This window comes from Galeopterus variegatus, unplaced genomic scaffold (genome assembly GCF_000696425.1).
Source record: "Galeopterus variegatus unplaced genomic scaffold, G_variegatus-3.0.2 Scaffold14854, whole genome shotgun sequence".
Lineage (NCBI taxonomy): Eukaryota > Metazoa > Chordata > Mammalia > Dermoptera > Cynocephalidae > Galeopterus > Galeopterus variegatus.
Window position 1 is genome coordinate 8,958 of NW_007740965.1, and position 10,079 is coordinate 19,036.

The 10,079-nt window shown below is 39.1% G+C and overlaps 1 pseudogene; it reads right to left on the bottom strand.

The window, feature by feature from the left end:
• Nucleotides 1–9,645: 9,645 nt before the first annotated feature.
• LOC103582086 overlaps nt 9,646–10,079 on the bottom strand; it is a 3,671-nt pseudogene continuing 3,237 nt past the window's right edge.

The window sequence follows — 10,079 nt, forward strand, 5'->3', positions numbered from 1 at the left end:
AAAATAACTTGAATTGAAATGAGAGACCATTTCTCCCATCAGGAAGTTACATTCTATCAAATATACAATACATTCACATGTGGGGCCTCACATATTGTGGATGGGTTGTAAATAAGCCTGGACCATTCTATTGAAATGGAGATGTATGGCCATCTCCATGGTTGTGTGACGAGTTCAGTTGCTCTGCTGCTCACAAAATGGTTCCACATATGGAGTTTAATGATCTATGATTGCTTTCTTTAAATGTTTAATAAATTTAACTTGGATTTGTGTTTTGAAAGTTGTCTGATGAGAAAATGTGGCATATGCCAGGGGGCTTAGACCATGGGTTCATGCACAGTTTGATCTCGCACTGCCCCACTGGCATGATTCTTGGCCCCCTGCTCTTCTGTAACCTGGTGCTAATAAGCCTTTCCTTTCCCCCCTTTGTTCAAGAATGATGCTGCCCTCAGCTCCAGGCAATGTCTGGGTGTGGGCACACTGACTGTTGGGGTCATTTGTGCACATCTTCCATGGCATCATGGGGTGGGCCATGATGGATTCTCACCTAAGCCAGAATCTACATTTTTGTGTTCCCATTATTAAATGCTTAATAATTCATGAACAAGTTGTTCTACCTGGGGCCTCCACCTTGTTCTTATTTTTTTAGCTCCTTAAGGTGTAATGTTGGGTTGTTTGAGTTTTTCTTCTTTTCTGATGTAGGTGTTTATTGCTATACAACTTCCCTCTTAGAACTGCTTTCAGTGTATCCAATAGGAACAGGGATGTTGTTTTCATTTTCTATTGTCTCCAGGAATTTTCTTATTTCCTTTTTATTTTCTTTCTTGATCCATTCATTGATTTGGAGCTTATTGTTTAATTTCCGTGTATTTCTTATGGTTTCTAGTAACCCTTTTGTTATTGATTTCTAGCTTTATTCTAATGTGATTAGACAAGATAGTTGGTATAATTTCAATTTTACAAAAATTTGTTAGTGCTTGTTTGTGTCCTATCATATGGTCTGTTCTAGAGATTGTTTCATGTGCCACTGAGAATGTTTTCTGCACCTGTTGGATGATATATTTTGTAATTATCTATTAAAGTCAGTCAGCCTGTACTAGAGGTTAATTCAAAGGTTTCCTGGTTAAGTTTCTGTCTGGATGATCTGTCTTTGGCTAAAAGTGGGGTATTAAAGTCTCCAAATATTATTGAGTTTAAGTCTATGTCACCTGTTAGGTCTAATAGTAATTTGTCATATGACTGGGTGCTCCAGAGTTAGGTGTTATGGAATTTGGATGTGTTGTCCCCTCCAAAACTCATGTGGAAATTTGATCCCCAATGTGGCAGTGTTGGAAACTGATTGTGAGTCGTGGAGGCAGGTCCCTCATGAATGGATTAATGCTCTCCCTGGGGGTGGGGGGATTAATGAGTGAGTTGTCACTCTATTAATTCCCATGAGAGCTCATTGCTTTAAAAAACCCTGGCCCCTTATCTCTCTCTCTTGCTTCCTGTCGCCACGTGATCTGCTTGTACCCGCCAGCTGCCTGACACTTTCCACCATTAGTAGAATCAACCTGAGGCCCGTGCCAGATGCATCTGTCCCAGAATCATAAGCCAAATAAACCTCTTTCCTTTATAAATTACCCAGCCTCAGTTATTTCTGTTATAGCAACACAAAACAGACTAAAACGGAAAATTGGTACCAAGGAGTGGGGTGTTGCTAAACAGATATCTGAAAATGTGGATGCAGCTTTGGAACTGGGTAATGGGCAAAAGATGGAGGAGTTTGGAGGACTTGAAGAAGAGGCAAAACGAGGGAAAGTTTGGAATGTCTTAGAGACTTATGTGATGGCGAGCAGAATGCTGATAGAAATATGGACAGTAAAGGCCATGTGGATGGTGAAGTCTCAGGTAGAAATGAGGAATTTATTGGGAATTGGACAAAAGATAACCCTTGCTACACCATAGCAAGGAACCTGGCTGCACTATGTCCATGCCCTTGGACTTTGTGGAAGTTGCAACTTAAGAGTTGTGAACCAGAGCATTTGGCCAAAGAAATTTCTAACAGCAAAGCATTAAGGAAGCTGCATGGTTGCTTTTAAGAGCCTATTCTGATTTATGGCGGCAAAGTCATGATGTAAAGCCAGAATTTAAAAGGGAAGCAGAGCATAAAGTTATGGAAAATTTGCACCCTGGCCATGTGGTAAAGAAGTAGAGAGACAGAGAACAATGCACGGGTGAAGCAGATAAACTGGTTGCTAAAGACATTATCTTGGCAGTGAGGCAGCCAGATGCTAATAGTAGAGAAAATGAGAGGAAAGCCCTGCAGGCATTTCAGAAGTCTGGAAGGGTGCCCCAGCCATCACAGACCCTGAAGCCTAGAAGGACTGAGTTATCCTGGAGGATAGACCTGGGGTGCAGCTGCCCTCGGGATCCTGCTCCCTGCATCCCAGCTGCTCCAGCTAGAACAGCCCCAAGTGTGGTTTGTGCAGCAGCCCTGGAGAGTAGAGGCCCAAAACCACGGTGGCGTCCATGTTGTGTTAAGTCTGCAGCCGGTAGGACGTGAGAGCAGTGGAGTCATGGCAGCCTCCACCCAGATTCTGGAGGATGTATGGAAAAGCCTGGAAGCCCAGGCAGAGACCTACTACAGAGGCAGAGCCACCTCAGAGCCCATCTACTAGAGCAATGCCAAGCAGAAAAGTGGGGTTGGAGCCTCCACAGGGAACCCCCACCAGGGAAATGTCTAGTAGAACCAATGCAGCAGGGCTGCTGCCAGGACACCAGAACTTCAGGGCCACTGGTAACATGCAACACAATCCTGGAAAAGCCATAGGCACCAGTGTGGCCCACTGAGCTGTGCCTGGCAGAGCTGTGGGAACAAGGCTGCCTGATACTTTGGGGGCCCTGATGCCCTTTTGTGCCCAGGATGCAGGGCTTGGAGTCAAAAAACATTATTTTGGAGCTTTAAGATTTAAAGCCTGCCCTGCTGGGCTTTGGACTTGTTTGAGACCTGTTTTTCCTTTCTTTTGGCCTTTTCCTCCCTTTTGGAATGGGAATGTGTACCCATTGCCTGTTCCACCATTGTATCTTGGCAGTAGATAAATTTGGTTTTGTTTTTCAAGGTCACAGCTGAAAGGACTTTTGCTTTTGTTCTCAGAGGAGACTTTGGGCTTTTAATTTGGTGCTGGAACAAGCTAAGACTTTTGGGACTATTGGGATAGAATTATTGTATTTTGTATGTGAGAGTGACATGAGTTTTGGGGGGCCAGGGGTAAATGATGGAGCTTGGATGTGTTGATGAGTTTGGATCCCCTCCAAAACTCATGTGGAAATTTGATCCCCAATGTAGCAGTGTTGGAAACTGATTGAGTCATGGGACCGGATCCCTCATGAATGGATTAATGCTCTCCCTGGGGGTGGGGGGATTAATGAGTGAGTTATCGCTCTATTAGTTCCCATGAGAGCTCATTGCTTAAAAAGACCTTGGCACCTTATCTCTCTCTTGCTTCCTGTCGCCATGTGATCTGCTTGTACCTGCTGGCTGCCTGCCACATTCCACCATGAGTAGAAGCAGCCTGAGGCCCATGCCAGATACAGCTGTCCCAGAATCATGAGCCAAATAAACCTCTTTCCTTTATAAATTACCCAGTCTCAGGTATTTCTGTTATAGCAACCCAAAACGGACTAAAACAGGTCTGTATATACTTTCTTGTTGAATTGATGTTTTTTAGCATTATATAATAACCTTCCTGGTCTTTTCAATTTTTAAGTTTCCTAGGCTTGAAGTATATATTATCTGAGATAAGTATAGCTGCTTCTGCTCTTTTTTGGTTTACATTTCCATAAAATATCTGTTTCCATCCTCCATGTTCTGACAGTGTGTGTCTTTATAGGTGAGGTAAGTTTTTCTGCACATTATATTGTGGATTCTTGTTTTATAATCCATTCAGCCACTTTGTGTATTTTATTTTATTACTTTAATTTTAATGTAGTGATTTTTGTGTTCCTTTACGAATTCCTCTCTTTTCCCTCCCCCCATCAACATTGTGTTCACTTGTCTTAACAAGTTCAAGGAATTGTTGTGTCTTCTTCCCCGCCAACCCCTGCCCACTATTTGTTCATATATTTATTGATAGATTGATTTTTAGCTCCCACATATAAGTGAGAACATGTGGTATTTCTCTTTCTGTGCCTAATTTATTTCACTTAATACAATTTTTCTAAGTCCATCCATGTTGCTGCGAATGGTAGCATTTCATTCTTCTTATAGTAAGGTAGCATTTCATTGTGTAGACATACCATATTTTCCTTATCCACTCATCTGATGATGGACATTTGGGCTGGTGCAACTCTTATCTATTCTAAGTAACGCTGCAATAAACACTGGAGTACAGGTATCCCTTTGACGTAATGATTTCCATTCCTCTTAGTATATTTTAATTAAGGCATTGAATCCTTTTATTTTTACGGTTATTATTGATATACACTGAGTTGTTACTGCCATTTTATTATTTTTCTGGTGATTTTGTAGGTTATTTTGTCCTTTTTCCCATACTTACTGTTTTCCTTTGTGGTAAAGTGGTTTTCTCTAGCATTATATTTTGATTTCTCACTATTTTCAGTACGTCTCATAAGCTTTTGTGTTGTGGTTACCATGAGGCTTACAAAAATTGTGTTACATTTGTAAGAATTTTATTAGAGTAGTAACAACAAAAACATAGCAACTCTATGCTTTGTTGTATTCCTTTCCTGGAGACATATTTATCTGTTCTTCAATCTTTTACTGCTTGTAATAAATACTGGAGGCTTTTCTAAAGAAATCATGCAATAAAAGTGAGAGAAAAAGGATTCTGAATTGCAAAACTTTACTTGAAAAAGAGTAAAGCTTTACTTTAATGCTCAAAATATAATTCTGTATATAAAAGAAATCCTGTGGAATTCAACTTAAAATCCTAAAAAATAAATGAGTTCAGCAATGTAGCAGGTTATGAGGTCAATGTAAAAAACCAATTCTATTTCTATATACTAGCAATAAACATTCTGGAAACATAACTAAGAAAGTGATACCATTGAAAATAGGATCAAAAAGAATGAAAACCTCTGGAAAAAATTTTAGGAATGTAAGTGTTCTAATTTTATACTGAAAATAACCAAATATAATGAAAGCACAAAAACACAAATTTTAAAATGGAGTAATGATTTGGATATTCCCTTACCAGCAGTTCACTGTGATTTTTTAGAGCCTAGGGTTGTTAGGAGTGATGGCACCTTGTACTTGGTCATGAGAATTGAGGTGGAGAAGAGGTGATAGAATTGAGAAATATGTGAGAGCCAAAAACAAACGAACAAATTCATGTATTTGTGTGACTATGAGAGGATACTGGACCAACCTGTTTTCCACATATCTAGGTTGTGATACTTCTAAAACCTTTGTTGATAGTCATGAGAGGAAAGAAGCACACGCACGCACGCACGCACACACACACACACACACACACACACACACACACACACGGGATTTCCCCCAGTTTTTAATTTTTTTTGTGTGTTGTTTATTGGCTTTGTTTTTGTTGAAAGAGCAGGAAAGCATTTTGTGTTTGAGGAGCCAAGTTTGTGCAACATCAGATGGCCAAGAATAGAACTCATGAGATACAGAGAAGATCTGAATGAAGCGAGGATAAAATCCAGAACCAGTGTTAATCTCTGAGCACAGATGATGCTGTCTAGCAAGAGAACACCAATAAGAACAAATACCAAGTCTTGGACATGGGGTCATTTAAACTTTTAATTTTGAACACCCAATGGGGACTAAAAAGAAGGGCAAGAGGGCGTGAAGGGAAAACAGGGACACCAGTGTTACTGAAACCAAGGAGGAGTTTCAATGGCTACTGAGAAGTATATAATAAGTCAAGGACTAAGGAGTGTCTCCTGGATGGAGACAGGAAGCCGTTGCTGACCTGAATGAGCTTCAATTAAGTTCTCCACACTCCCACGAGGAGCAGACCATGAAGAACACCACTTCTTGACATTGGCTTTTTTTTTTTTTTTTAATAACCAAAATTGTGAATAATGGTTTCATTTCCATCTCTAGCATCTGAGCGCAAATTTTGCTCCAGCCGTTGTGGATACAACTGCCACAATGTGGTTTATGCTCTCCATCTTACTTACAAGGGCCTAAGAAATACAGTAACTAAGACTATTTTAAGGTTTTAAAATATATTCTCAAGGAAACATAGACCGGTATGGAGGTACTCAAAGTCATATGATTTTATAACTATCTGTAAGAAAAAATCTTCAGCAAACATTGTTACTTCTGAAAAGGACTGTAGCAGCCCTAATACAATCAGGAACAATACAGGTCAAGTATGATAACTAATCAGTCAACACAGTCCTGGAATTCCAAGTTAATATAAAATCACAAACAAACTAAAGGTCTAAGTGTTTTTAGATGATGGTTAACTTGTTACAAAAGCCACATTCATGAATGTTAAGAGAAACCAGATGGGTAAAACAGGATCTCTTTTTCAGAAACTTAACTCACGCAGTTATGGGAGCGTAGTCTATAGGAGGAAAAGTATCAGTGTTCAGTGGGGAAATGGAGTCTCTTCAATTTTAAAATTTATCACCGTTGTGTTGAAGGACCTTTGATGTCAATTTAGATAAATTAGTTAAAAATGAAAGAAGAGCCCTGAGTCAAAGAAAATATTCGTAAACTGGAACTTCCTGTCTGAACAAGATGACAAGAACCATTTTTCCTCTTCCTATCTACTAATTTCAACTATAAACTATGGAATTTACCTAAGAAACACCCAGAGGAGAACTCTGGAAGTGTGTAGAAATAAATAAACAACAGAGTGCCAGGATGTCATTATATTCTCACCAATCAGGAGAAGGAGACCGTCCTGATGTTTTCCAGAACGTGGCAACAGAAGATAGTCAGGTAGGGTCATTTCTCCCTGGACTCAACCTGATTTCTGTAACAACAAATAGTGACTACAATCCCCTTCCCCAAGCCCCGCATGACCCGAGCAAGATAGATTCAGAGCCCTGGCTGCAATTAGCAGACAGTGAGTCTGTTCTCTTTTTTCCCCCTATAGATGCTAAGGCAAACAGGCAGTTCCTGCAAAGACCCAGCACAACCAGTGAATTATTCCAGGAAGATGTACATTCACACGTCATAATTTAGTCTTCCTGCCTGCTGCTCTTCAGGACAAATATGCTTGGGGACCGTGGACATTGTCTCCATGTAAAAAGCTCACAGATTATGAAATCTGTTCCGAGAAGGCCTGAGTTTTGGGGGCAGGATTGAGAAGTGCATGGACCAAGGAACAATAACTTCTGGGAGAATCTGCTCCCACCATCTCTGAAATACTAGCAGAGTTATTCATTTTGCTGCTCTCACGCTCTGCAGCTCATGTCTTTGCTCTGAGATTCAGGGATGGTGCTTTTTACACTGTTTGAAAAATAGCAGAGCCCAGCTGTGAAGAGCAGAGATGCCAAACCTGAGAGAAGAGAAAATGGCATGTAGGGACCTAGGAAGCCTATTCATATTCCATATTCAGAAAAGGGCTTCTGGGGCTGGCCCGGTGGTGCACTGCTACAGTGTGCCGCTTGGGAGCACGGCAGTGCTCCCGCCAAGGGTTCGGATCCCACATACAGACCGGCTGCTCGCTGGCTGAGTGAGGTGCGGGCGCAACACCGAGGTTTGCGATCCCGTTGCCAGTCCCGGTCCGGTACGGGCGCAACACTGAGGGTTGCAATCCGTTGCCAGTCACGAAAAAAGACAAAAAGGAAAAAAAAAAAAGAAAAGGGCTTCTGAAAGACCAGTAGGCCAGCTCTGATTGGATAATCCTGTTGGTGGCCATCAGCCAATGAGAAAATGAAATATTGAGACTTTTCCAAGAGGACAAAGACCTCCACCTACAGCATATTCATCTCTAGAGAGTTCATTTTCATGTTTTTCAACTTTTCTTTTTGAATTATCAATAAGCCCATCACATAAAATTACACATATGTGGAATACTAGAAAATACAATTATATAACCATAATCACAATCAAACTTTAGAATATGTCCATGACTCATCTCATTTGCATTTACTCTTTCACCACTCCAGCTCTAGACAATTTGTAATCTCTTTCCTGTGTCCATAGATGAGCCTTTTATAAAAATATCTTAAGTGCAAAAATAAATTATGTAGTTTCCTTAGGTCTAGTTTCTTTCACATAGCTGGACACTGTTGATGATCTTTCCTGTTAGAGCAGAAATCATTACTATATCTGCTTTGATTGGGGAATAGTATTCTATGGCACAGATACACCACATACATGTTACCTTCGGCTAGTGGATGAATATTTGTTTCATTTACTTTTGGCAATTATAAAAAGTGCTGCTATGAGCATTCACATATGAGTCTTTGGCCATAAACATTATTATCATTATTATTATTATTATTTTTGCATACACTTGAGAAAGAAATTTCTGAGTAGTACAGTGATTCTAGACAATCTTTTGAGAAACTGCCAAAATGTTTTTCAAAGTGCCTGCACTCTTTTACATTCTCATTTACAATATGACAGTTCCATATTCTGTAAATCTTTGTTGACACTTATTATTGTCTATATTATAACCATTTTATTGGGTGTTAATTATCCTCCTTATGGTTTTCATTTGCATTTCTCTAATCACAATAATGTTCATATTTCCATATACTTATTGACAATTTGCATATCTTCCTTGTATACATGTGTATTTAAATCCTTTGTCCATTTTAAAAACTTGACTGTCTATTACTGACTTTTAAGAGTTTCATCTTAATTCTGAAATATACCCCTCACAAAGATACATAATTTAAAATTCTTTTACATTAATTGACTTGTCTTTTTATTTTCTTTATGGCCTCATTTGAAAAACATGTGTCAAAATGTTATCAAATGCAGTTTATCTTTTTATTTCCTTTTCTAGAATGTGATTTTAGTGTAAGTTCTAAGAAATTGTTACCTAGCTTATAATTACAAATATTTACTCCATTATTGCTCTATAAGTTTTATAATTTTATCTCCTACAAACAATAAGAAATCTATTTTGAATACTTTTGTGAATGGGTCTGATTTGAGTGAGGGGTTCAACTTTATCATTCTGCAAGTGTATATAATTTTCCCAGCACCATTTGCTGAAAAAGCTGTCTGTACAAAGACAGTGCTTTGTGTGTGTGTGTGTGTGTGTGTGTGTGTGTGTGTGTGTGTGTGTGTGTTTCTGGAGAAAAATAGATAGTCTTTGCCATGCAGTATTTCTCCCTTATGAGTTCTCTGATGTCTGCTTAGGTGTGACTTCTGACAAAAGATATTCTACATTCATTACAATGAGCCTTCCAATCCACAAGATCCACATTCGTTTATTCAACCAACTATAGATCAAAAATATTTGAAAAAAAGAAAGTATGGCAATACAAAATATACCAAAAAATGACAAGTACTTTTATTGTTTTTAATGTATTCAGTAATATAAGTAATCTAGACATGATGTTAAATTGTGCAGCAGAATGTTACAATAGCTCACCACTTCATATAAGACTTGAGTTTCCACAGATTTTGGTATCTATGGAAAGTTTTGAAACCAATCCCCTGTGGATATAAATGGACACCTGTACATTCATAGGTTTTATCTTTTACGTGAGTTCTCTGCTGCATCCTGAAGTGTGCTCATGACTAGTAATGTTTGATTTCTGGTAGAAAGGTTTCCTACGTTCATTACATTCAAATGGCTTCACAACTGTGTGAGTTCTTTGATGTACACTGAGGTCTGCTTTACTGTAGAAAGGTTTCCTATATTCTTTACATTCATCTGGATTCTCACATGTGTAAATTCTCCAATGCTTGCTGAGGTTTGACTTCTGGTGATAATTTTTTCCACATTCATTACATACATAGGGCTTCTCATCTGTGTGAATCTCTGATGCATGCTGAAGATTGACTTACGGTTGAAGGGTTTTTCACACTCATTGTATCCATAGGGCCTTTCCTATGTGTGATTTTTCTTATGTTTATTGAGATCCAAGTTATGGTAGAAAGATTTTGTACATTCTTTATATTCATATGGTGT